Here is a 12,733-nt window from a genome sequence, read left to right as displayed (position 1 = left end):
GCTTTTCAAAAGGAGAAGTTGGCCTTGTCTTGGTTGACTTGTTCAATATAAATAAGAGGCTCTTTCCCTCCATTCTATCACCCAACTTGGTCAAGCAAAACAAAAGAAGAATTTAGCCTAAGGAAGGAGTGAAGAAGGTTTATACCTCATGAACCTAGAGGCAATTTGAAGGCATATTTTCTTGGTCTTTTATCTTTGATCTTGGGTAAAGGTTATTGGTGGGTTTTCTGATCAAGTTTTGGGACATTTTGAAAGCTATATTTTCATCCTCTTTTCTTTCATATTGTGGAGAAGAATTGGGACTCTTCTTGAAGCAAATTCGACCTCCTTTACGTGTGCAAATCTTGGCCTTCCATAGGAGAAATTCAGGCCTATGGACAAAGTTTTCTCCCCCCACCCCTTTGTGACATTTTAGACTTGTGTTTTGGCATAAAGCCTCAGGTAATTCGACCCCTCTATGACCAGTGAAATTCAACCTTTAGGCAATAGTTTTGGCCCCTCTCTAGCCTGTGGTAATTCAAATCTAAGGAAATAATTTTGGCCTCTTATAATAGACCTTTGTCCTAAAGAAAAGAAATGTATTTAGACCTAAGTTTTTACAATACTTGGATCTGACCTTGGATCAATTTTGAACAGACCTTGTATCAATTTTTTAGCACACTTTGGATTAGTTTTAGGATTAGAGCTTAAGTAGTATTTGGATCAAATTCTTGAGCAAACTTTGAGTAGACTTGAAGATGCTTTGAAGCAGGCTAATTGAAGAAAACTTGGAGACACTTCTTGAGCAGAATTAAAGCATACTTTTGGAGCACTTGTTGAAGCATTCTTGAGGTAAACTTTGTCACAGACTCAAAGCAAATTTGGAAACCTTATTTTGAACATACTTGGAGAGTTTTGAAGTAGACTTTCTGGACCTAACTTTGAAGAATCTTTAAAGCACTTTTGAAGCATATTTGGAGTACATTTTGGAGAATCTTTTAGAAGCAAAATTTTATATTGACTTTGAAGCAAGCCGGGGTAAGATCACTTGCGAGTTTGATGATCTAAGGTACCCACTTCTTAGTTAAACTATTGATATGAAAAGGGGCGGAATTGAAGTTGTTTGAGTATTGTTGTAATTGGGCCATTGTCCCTTATACAAAAGCCCAAGAAGATCTTATTTTATATTTCATTCTATAGGGTGGTGCTGAAAATATAACTAGTGCCAATATTCATAATGTAATATAAATGTATCATTGATGTACTTATTATATTCATTTATTACATTCATTATTATTATTTTATTTCTAGTCAAAGCATGTTTTTCATGCTTATGGGGTCAATTGAATCAAAAGAGAATTTATTATGAGTCAAATAATTGTAATTGAGTCAAAGTCCCATTTGGACTTCCTGTAAGAAAAATAAAATTATTTTATTTGAGTCAAAAAGTCAAATTTTCATCCACAAGACCAAGTCGGCCCTCCTTGGACAAGTTGGCCTAAAGAGGCAGCTATTAGACCTCCTGGACAATTATAAATACAAGACAATTTGACCTCATTTACTCACTCACTCAACACATTTATTTCTATGACAAGGAAAGAAGAAAAAACAACGAAAGTCAAAGGAGAGATAAGATCGAACTTTTTAACCCTAATTCTGCTCACACGTGCGAAGATTCTGTGGTTTTTCTGAGATGTTACAGGGACGAAATTTGTGCATCTATTGTAGGTCCAAACATTCTGTGGTTTGACAAAAAAATTCATATATTTGACTAGTATTGAATTTGTTGGAGGTGATTTGCAATTGATTAGAGGTGAGGCTCAGAGAGTCTCACCTCTCAACTGGTAATTCCAAAAACTCGACTCAAAAACAAATGAATCAAACACACTCACACAAGATAAGATAAAAGACTCTAACATTCACTTGTATTATCATGAGGCTTGATAACCTTTTTAAAGAGATCTACAAATACATATTTAGAACTTGCCTCCTTTGTTATCAGTTTCCAAACAAGAAAAAGCTAAATACATTATTTAGATATTGCCTTTCTTGATATAAGTTTCCTAGGACTAGATGTTTCCCTCCTCATTAGATTTTACCATTATGAGCCAGACAACTTGACTGCCCAATTCGTCCCATTTAGATGGAAAGTGTACCTTTCTTTCCACCTCCCGGTTTAAGTGTGAAGCCATGGCTGAAATATTTTTAGATGTTGCTGGAGTTGATGTGATGTGATGTTGATTGTTGACGAAGTAGTTGGTGCCTACATAGCCTAGGGTGGGAGGGCACATATTCAAATGAACCTGAGTCAAATGATGCCATTTCGAAACTGTTGAATGTGAAGCAGGTGCCTACTGAAGCGGGGTGGGAGGGCACGTCTCCAAAGGGAACCCGCTCTAAAGGCTGCGCTTGATATAAAAACTCAAGGATTCTTGGTGGGGTGCAGAACTAGGGCACACGAGAGATATACCTTAACTATAAATATTTTGCATACTTTGTAACAAAATTGGCCATGGATGTTGTAGATGTTGTGATGAGGTAGAGGAATTGAGACATCATAGCTAGGGAATGTGTGAAGAAAAAGATAAATATTGATAAAGAAAGTGAATGTAGAATGGCTAGAAAATAAGAACATGTAGTTGTTGGAAAATAGGGAGGATGATAATAGAAAAAATTTAGAGCATATTTTTTTTAGATCAGGCCTCAAGGAGCGACTTGCTCTGATACCAATTGACCTGCAATTGATCAGAGGTGAGGCTCAAAGAGCCTCACCTCTTAGCTAAATCTTCTAAAAACTCGACTCAAAAACAAATGAATCAAATACAATCACACAAGATAAGATAAAAGACTCTAACATTCACTTGTATTATCATGAGGCTTGATAACCCTTTAAAGAGATTTACAAATACATATTTAGAACTTGCCTCCTTTGTTGTTAGTTTCCAAACATGAAAAATATAAATACATTTTTTAGATATTTCCTTTATTGAGATTTTTTATTCAGATTTTCCACAATCTCCATTTTTTATTTTGATTCGAAATCATCATTATCTATAAGCATCTTCGTTTCTCAACATGGTAAGAAAGCTAAGGTGAAATAGGAAGCTTAAACATCACATCTTGTTGGCACTTTTATTTTAAGACATTCTTGAAGTAGCTATAATATCTCTCCCTCTCCAATGGCAATAGACATGAAGGTCCCGAGACTCTTAGGAGTCCCTTTGAATCCATTAAAGGATGCATCATCAAATTCATTTTTAAGCTATCTAAAGAAGTCAATAATGGAAGTCTCTATTCCTCTCATACAAGTTCATTTGAAGATGATACTACATGGGTAATCGACAATGGAGCTTCAAAGCATATGACAGGAGAACATGGTCAACTCAAAACTCTATCAGAAGGAAACACTTCTCACACAGTTGAACTTGGAGACAAGAATATCTACTTAGTCAAAGGGATTGAATTTACCTCCTTAGAGCTAGAATCTGGTGGGAACATTTATCTCAACAACATCCTATATATTCGAGGTTCAAAAATTTGCTTTCTATTTGTTTCTTAGAAGATAAAGGGGATAGGGTAGAATTTGTTGATGGCAAAGTTATTGTTTTGGGAAAAGGGTCTAGTATAGAAAATGCAAGGACTATTTGGATTCGTGAGGGGAGGTTGTATACACTTCTAATTCCTCCTCAAGCTCTAGTACACTTAGACATCGATCCTTGTGAATTATGGCACATAACGTATGGTCATATCCATTACAAACTTTATTTCCATCATTGAATCAAATGGTTACTGGTATACCCCCATCAAAATAAGAGCGTGAAGGAGTTTGTAAGGGATGTGCCCTTGGTAAGAATGTGAAGAAACCATCCACTACCAGTGTCAGAAGATCCAAGGAAATATTGGACCTAATACACTCTGATGTTTTTTGACCCATGTCAGAGAAGTCACTTGGTGGTCATCAATACTATGTAACATTTATTGATGATCATTCTAGAAAGAATTGGATATAACTATTAAAGTATAAAGATGAAGTATTCGAGAAGTTCCAAGAGTTCAAGGAAGAAGTGGAAAATATGACAGAAAAGAAGATCAAAACCCTAATATTAGATAATGGTGGAGAATATACTTCTAGATAACTTGTGGCTTTTTGCAAAGAAACAGGAATTACGAGGGAGCTATATGACCAAGATCCTACATGAATGTGTAAGATCCATGCTACATGACCAATACCTTCCCAAATTCTTATGGGGATAATATTTTGTGACAATAATGTACATACAAAATAGAAGTCCTCACATAATTATTGATGACATGAACCCTAAAGAAGCATTTACAGGAAATAAACTGAATGTTGATCACCTCATAATTTTTGGATGCTTTGTTCAATTCACATTCCCAAGGTTGAAAGGAAGAAGTTGGACCCGACAAGTATGAAAAGTATCTTTGTTGGATATAGCACCTCATTCAAAGCATATAGAGTCTACAACAAGGAAGAACGTTGTTGAATTAATCATAGAAGTTACATTCAATGAGAGCATTGCATACAAGAAATCCAAGGATATCCATATTGATTTTGATGAAGAAGAATAACTTATCTTTCCCAATGAAGAAAGTGGAAGAAAAACAATTCTCCAGAAACCACATCTAATCACCATGAAGAACCAGAAGGACCAAGTGAACAAGTACAACCCGTCATCATTCTAGAAACTCAAAAAAAAGAAACTTGGTTAAGATCAAATCTATAAAAATATGAAGGACATGCAATAACAAAAGGGACATTCAGAGAAAGAAAGAAACCCAAGAGATATTCAGGCTATGCAACATACATGACCAAACTCATTGAAGTAGAATCTACCTCTCACGAAAAAGCAACCGAACATCAAGTATGGAAAAATGCAATGTTAGAAGAATATCAATCAATAATGAATGATGTTTGGGAAATTGTTCCTAGAGAAAAATACAAATCGATTATGATTTCCAAGAAGGTGTACAAAATCAAGCATGCAACAGATGGAATTATTGACAAACATAAGGCTAGATTTGTGGCAAGAGGATTCTCTCAACAAGAAGGAATTGATTATGAAGAAAAAAATTCACCAACAACCAAATACACAGCCATTAGACCCCTCATCTCTATTGCAACTACTATGGGTTGGAACATTCAACAAATAGACGTAAGGACAACATTTCTAAATGGGACAGTTGATGAAGAATTCTACATTGAGAAACCCGAAGGATTCGAAGTGAATGACAAGGAAACACATGTTTGTAGGTTAAAGAAGTTTTTATATGGCTTGAAACAAGCCCCTAGAGCATGGTATGCCATAATGGATGCTTATCTACGAAGACTTGGTTTTGTCAAAAGTTCTGCAAATCCAAATCTCTTCATCAAGGTGGTAAAGAATGAACCCATGGTCATATTACATTATGTGGATGACTTACTAATAACATGTGTCTATCATCATATTCACGAATGCAAGAAGGAACTAGCAGTTGAATTTGATATGAAAGATCTTGGACTAATGCACTATTACTTGGGACTCGAAGTGTGGCATAAACCTAGTGTGATTTATCTTGGTCAAGGAAAATATGTGATCAATATTTTGCAAAAAATTGGTATAATGGATAGTAAACCTATGGCAACTCCTATGATCACAAATTTTAAGAATTTGGATAACAACCAAACACATTTTTAGATATTTTCATGGGACTATACATCATTGTTTGAAATACGTTACATGAAATAAGATTTAGTTATTGGGCTACACAAATTCAAATTAGGCAAACAATGATGCAGACAGAAAAAGTATTACAGGTCGATATTTTCGTTTGGGATCCTATATGGTTTCTTATATGAGAAGAAAACAAGACTTAGTTACATTTAGTAGTGCTGAAGCTGAATATATAGCAACCAGTGAAGTTGGTCGAGAAGTAGTTTGGCTATGAAATTTTCTTGCATATTTGTTTGAAGGATCTTTGGACTCTACCATCATTTGTTGTGACAACTAGAGATGCATAAGGTTGAAAAAGGACTTAGTTTTCCATGAAAGGACAAAGCACATTAATATGAAGTATCATTGTAACATTCAAAGTTTGGTGCAGGATCGGGTCGTGAAGCTATAATACATCTCCACCGACGAAAATGTAGAATATATATTGATGAAGTCACTTCCTAATAGGAAGCTTGAGTACTTGAGAGACAAGCTTGGGATTGTGAATATATCCTCCCTGGTTGAGAGGGAGTGAGGGTGGACACCATATTCTCCATGTGTTATGCTCTATGGTCTGGACTAACAACTGTAAGCCTAATGAAGGCCATGGTAAGGAGAATGGTGAGTTGGATAACCATCTGGGACCAATATTCTTTGAGGATTTGTATCTAAGATAAGAATAGTCACGAGGACCAATATTTTTTGAGGATGGGTATCCAAGATAAGAATAGTCCCATGAGGACATAATTGGTGAACATTCGGATGGGGTATGTGCCTAGAGAGGCGGTGGTGTCCAAACTTGTGCCTTCTAGCATTGTGCACTAATCTAGTGGAGAGCTAGAGATTTTTAGTGAAGGCCTTGCTTTTGACAATGTTGGTTATGATGATTCTTATCAATCTGAACCCTTCTTATGAGAATATTTCAATTTGAGAGTATTATATTTTGTCATTATGAATACATCACTAGTTAAGAGGGAGTGTTGAAATTTTAACTAGTTTCACTCTTCATAATGTAATACAAATGTATCATTGATGTACTTATTATATTCATTTGCTACATTCATTATTATTATTTTATTTCTAGTCAAAGCATGTTCTTCATGCTTATAGGGTCATTGTTGAGTGAAAAGAGAACTTATTATGAGTGAAACAAATGTAATTGAGTCAAATTCCCATTTGGACTTTTGTAAGCAAAATAAAAATTATTTTATTTGAGTCAAAAAGTCAAATTTTCATCCACAAGACCAACTCAACCCTCCCTGGAAAAGTCAACCTAAAGAGGCATCTATTTGACCTCTTGGAGAGCTATAAATACAAGGCATTTTGACCTCACTCACTCAATCACTCAACACGTCGATTTTTGTGCAGAGAGAGAGAAAGAGAGAAGATCGAACTTTTTAGCCCTAATTCTTCTCACACGTGCGAATATTTTGTGATTTTTCTGACAGAAAATTTCAGAGATTTGACTAGTGTTGAATTTGTTGACTTTGACTTTGGAGGAGGGTTGACTTGGGGTCTTCGTGATAGTCTTAGCCTTGGGTCTTGGATATCTCACTTTGATCTGATTCTATAAGAAGATGTTTTTTTGGGTTTCCCCCTTGTGGGGTTTTGCCCTGGCTTAGAGCCTAATTTCTGGTGTTCTTTGTCTCTTTGTGATCTTTATGTTTTGGTAATTGCTTAATGAAGATAACATAATATTAATAAGAGACCAAGAAACATTCACAAGTAATTATCAAGTTGAGAGAAATCATCATTATCTATAAGCATCTTGGTTTCTCAACAGGTAGCAGGGTGGTTCTAGGAAGGAAGTTGTAGCTTCCTTTAGGAGGTTGTCACCTCCTTCTAGTTGGAGCTAGTAAATATTGGGTTTGTATCCCTTCTAGTTGTAGCTTCCCTTGTAATATCTTGTGTTTATTTCATGTGATGATATTGGTTAATTGTTTTTATAGTTAAATTGTTGAAATTTATGAAATATTGATTCACCCCCCTATGTGTGTGGTGCATATAAATCGCACACAGGGTTAGTTGTGCAAAGAATATAAATCTTACACAATAGGTTGTACGAGACTATCATATCCATATTAATCCTTTCCTCCTTGTAGAAATATTTGAATTCATTAGAGGTGTACTCACCCCCATTGTCCAACCTCAATACCTTGATCCTCTTCTATATCTAGTGCTTCAACTAGGCCTTGAAATCTGGGAACTAACTAAAGAATTCATCCTTGTTCCTCATAAAGAAGATCCAAGTTTTCCTAGAATAGTCGTCAATGAACGTCACATAACACTAATCTTCTTGCACTGATGCCATTAATATCGGTCCTCACACATCCAAGTGAATGATATCCAACATTCCATTGGACCTACTCTTATTGCTTAGAAAAGAAACCTTGGCAGTCTTTCCAAGTGCACACCCTCTACACATGCCCTGCCAGTCAATGTTGGAATCTGGGAGACCAATGATAATCTCCCCTAGGATCGAAAATGCTTTGTAGTGCAAGTGTTCCATCCTCATATGCCACAACTTACAGAGTTTGTCATGCTCATGTATCAAAGCCAAAATAGGTTTGTGCTTCAACCTATATAAGTTTCCCTCTTTAGCCTTGATGGCCACTACCATGTCTAAGATAGAATCCTTTGGACGAATGAGCCATTGACCATTCTTAAACTTTTCTATATATCCTTTATGGTCCATGATTGATACTAAGATAAAATTATTCTTCAACCCTAGTATATAACACGTCCATGGCCTCCAATGTTCTTCTTGATTCATGTTGGAACTTGATGGATCCTTGTCCCTTCATTGCTTTCTTGGCATCATCACCAAGCTCCATATGAATCCCTGATTATTTCTCCTCTAGGATGCTAAATAGCTGGTGTGCTTTTGTTATATGGTGTGATGCACCATTGTCCAAGTACCATGCACTCTTGGGGATGGTGTTGGTAGATAGATAAGAGACTAATGAGAAGTCCTTCTTGAACTTCGTTGCAAACTCATCAAGCTATACCTATACTAATGTTGCTTTCTGCTGCTATTTACCATTTCCCTTCTTATTTGGATATTGTGTGATCTGAATGGAAATCTACCAATGGTATTTACCCATGGTAATGTAACTAAAAAAGGTTATAAATAACGAGCCACTTTTTCTAAGAGGGAAGATTGTTCAGTACAATGTAGTTGCAACTATCATTTTCTGGTCTAATAAAAGTTAGTTCATGAGTTATTTTCTGGTTTGGTTTACCTTTGTTCTTTTCTTGGTGCCAAAATTGCTCAAATTTGGGGGCCCTCCCCAAGATCTGGATCAGTGGTATCAGAGCGGGTTATAAATCCATGGCATTTAGGATTTGCATTACAAGGATTCCTCATTCAAGCTCCCATGGTATTCCTATTCATTGGGTTGGAGGATTCAAAGCCATTATCCATTATCAACTTCCTTTGCTTGCAACGCCCGAATCAGCATCACCCCCATTCCCTATCCAACCCTCCTGGTAGAAATGGGTGGTATTCTAGTCATGGCGACTTTGACGGTCGAGCTTATGGTCTCCTACATTCTCGATTCCTTACAACTCAAGCAAGGCGCCTTCTTCGACATCTGGTCGACCCTTCTAGTCTCGTAGTCAGCGTTCATGCTTAGGGGTTCAACTCTCTCTACCAAATATTCCTGGCTGTTGTACATAATTGTAATGCTTATGTACTGCGAGGCAAATTTTCTGATAGGTGTGTGGGCTTTACAGCTTGAGCACCCTCATGGATTTCCAACGTGTCTTGCCGATTTTGGAGTTTTGGTTGTTAAAACCATGATGGTTGAGAGTAATAGCGCTCGTCAACACCACCACCATAGCAGAGGAGGTGCGGTTGAAGTCTTCTCCGGTGGAAAAAATGGTGGTGACGATGGTGCATCAAACGACCTGATTCTTTCTTTATCGCTACCTCTGCCTGGTTACTCCTCTGTCAAGCCTACCACGTTACCACCACATCCTCCTTTGCCTCAACCCGCTGGGGAGCCCGCGGGGGGGAGGGGATTGTGTGCCAACAGGTGGGGATAAGGATGATATCTGGAGCAAGACCACCACTCTAACTTTGATCGATGGTTGGGGCGTGTTATCTGGAGCTGAGCCACTAGAATCTGAAGTAGAAGCCCTGGAAGGAAGTGACAGAGGTTGTCAATGGCAGGTCGGGCAATAACAAGAAACCTAAGACATACATCCAGTGCAAGAATCACTTGGATACACTAAAAAATAAGTATAAGGTGGAGAGGAGCAAGATCTTCGTTGACGATGTCACCAAATGGCCGCTTTACACCAAGATGGATGAACTTATTGGATCCACTAAAAAAAACCACCACCACGAACAACCGCTTCCCTCAACATGACCACTTCCCTTGATATGACCGAGAGTTGTCTCAACAGCTTCAATGGGAACCCTTCTTCGGCCAAACGATGAAAAAAAATGATGGCGACAGTGGAGAATCCTGATGGCAGTCTGTTGAAGGAGCTGGTCGACGCCATCTGGAAGTTCAGGGAGGTGTACAATCAAACATAGGTGGTGAAGCATCAAAAGATGATGGATATGGATAAACATCTCATGGAGTTCGCCAAGGACTTGGAATTGCAGTGAATGCAGTTATTCGTGCAAACCCAACTGGAACTCGCCAAGATCAAGCACGCCAAGCATGGGATTGGTCTGGTTAACGATGCTTTTGGCTTGGCTGCATTTACTAGCTTATCAATTTTGGTGGCTTCAACCGAGTCGAATGTCATCGGCATGCCACTCAAGTTCTTGCCCACACCAATTGTTGCTGGTTTTTATATATCACAATTTTTCATCAAGAAGAACCTATCATCTTATTTCATATTTGTCTCAACAAGCTTGCCAGTTGCATGGTTTGTTGTGCACAAATACTAGGATCTCAATGAAAAACAAGGAAGCTGACGAGTAGGACAGATGTACAATGGGAGATTTTTGACAAAAAGGAACTAGGAACAATACGACTATGTCTGGTAGCATCAGTGGCATTCTTATTTTCAAAGGAAATGACAACATAAGGTTTAATGACGACATTAGAAAAGCTATATGAAAAACCCTCGACCTCAAATAAGGTATTTCTTATGAAGTGTCTATTTAATATGAAGATGTCAGAAGGAAGATTTGTTGTTGATCATTTAAATGAATTTAACACAGTTACCAGTCAGCGAAGTTTTGTAGGGGTAAAGTTTGATGATGAAGTTAGGGATATGTTGTTTCCATGCTCATTGCAAGAAAGTTGGAATGGCTTAGTTATGGCTATCAATATCTCTATCTCTGGATCTATTACTTTAAAGTTTGATGATGTTGTTGATGCTATCCTTAGCGAGGAAATGCGACAAAAAATCGTTGGTGAGACATCAGGTAATGCTTTGACTGCAGAGACTAGGGGAAGAAAAATGGAAAGAGGAAGAAGCCCAGGAAATCGTAGTAAGTCAAGAAAAGGCATATCCAAATCCAGATAAGGGATAGTGTGCTAGAAATGTGGGAATAAAGGACACCTAAAGAAAGACTGCAAATCTTAGAAGGGAAAAGAAGGAGATGGACAACAAGAGAACAATCATGAAGCGAATGTGACAGGTGATGTGTTGCAAGATGCTTTTATTATTTCATTAGAGAATATTATTAATGCATGGCTGGCAAATTCAGTGGCCTCATTCCATGCCACACCTAATAGGAAACATTTCCATGACTATGTTCAAGGAGATTTTGGACAGGGTTGTCTGGGTGATGATAAACCCTGTAAAATCGCTAGAATGGGTAAGGTTTTTATAAAACAACATAATGTAAACCAATAATTATTAAAGGAAGTAAGGCATGTTCCAGATCTGAGGAAAAATCTAATTTCAATAGGGCAATTGGGAGGTGAAGGTTGTGTAACTACATTCACAGAAAAAACCTGGAAGATCACTAAAGGAGCCTTGGTAATAGAAAAAGGAGAAAAGGTTGGTACATTGTATTTATGCAATGGTATTTCTTATTATGTTAATGCTTTGACCTCCACATGAGCAAATACGACATTGTGGCATCATAGGCTCAGGGCACATAAGTGAGAAAGGGATGCAAATTATTCACTCAAGAAATTAGTTGTCAGGTTTGAAGCATGTTGATTTGAATTTCTATGAAAATTATGTTTACGAAAAACAGAAGAAAGTCAGATTTATCAGAGTTGGGAAGGAAAAGAAAAGCGAAAAAAATAGAGCTTGTGCGTACAGATGTATGGGGACCTTCTCAAGTATCATCTCTTGGTGGCTCTCACTATTATGTTACTTTTATTGATGATGCAACTAGAGAAACCCATATTTATTGTATTTAGAATAAATCTGATGTATTTGATACTTTCGAGAAATGGAAAGATTTGGTGGAGAATAAGATAGGAAAGAAGTTGAAGTGTGTCAGATCAGACAATGGAGGTGAATATTGCAGAAAGGAGTTTGATAACTATTGTTCAGAGCATGGGATTCATAGAGAGAAGACAGTTCTAGGAACACCACAGGAAAATGGTGTTTTAGAAATGATGAATAGGAAAATCGTGAAGCATGCAAGGTGCATGAGATTTCATGTAGGATTTCCCTTACAAATTTGGGTAGATGTTGTAGATAATATTGTTTATCTAATAAATAGAGGGCCTCCAAGTTCCTTGGATGGTGGTATTCCAAAGGAGACATGGACAGGTAAAAAGGTAAACTACTCATTTTAAAGACTTTCAGTTGTGAACTTTTGTTCACATTAATAAAGAAATAGAACAAAGCTTGAGGCAAAATCAAAGAAATGTACCTTTATTGGATATGGTGTTAATGATTTTGGTTATTGATAATATGATTATGAAAATCAAAAAATTATTAGGAGCATAGATGTCATATTCAATGAAAAGGTCTTGTATAAGGATTAGATGCAGGAACAGGAAAACAAAAAATACACAATGCTTGATGAGATTAGAAAAAAAGTAAAGGTGCCTGAAAATTATAATGATCATTAACCACAACAATAACACCAACATAACAACAACAGACACCTC

At 37.0% G+C, this 12,733-nt stretch overlaps 1 pseudogene; it reads left to right on the top strand.

Moving 5' to 3' along the window:
- The first annotated feature begins 9,491 nt into the window (after positions 1–9,491).
- Positions 9,492–10,596, top strand: LOC149193759 (trihelix transcription factor ENAP2-like; annotated as a pseudogene).
- Positions 10,597–12,733: the final 2,137 nt, after the last annotated feature.

Source organism: Pinus tabuliformis, chromosome 2_2 (genome assembly GCF_031772625.1).
Source record: "Pinus tabuliformis cultivar Carrire ecotype Pingquan chromosome 2_2, CPIR1, whole genome shotgun sequence".
In the NCBI taxonomy this organism is placed as follows: Eukaryota; Viridiplantae; Streptophyta; class Pinopsida; order Pinales; family Pinaceae; genus Pinus; species Pinus tabuliformis.
This window is presented reverse-complemented; position numbering and strand designations above follow the sequence as displayed.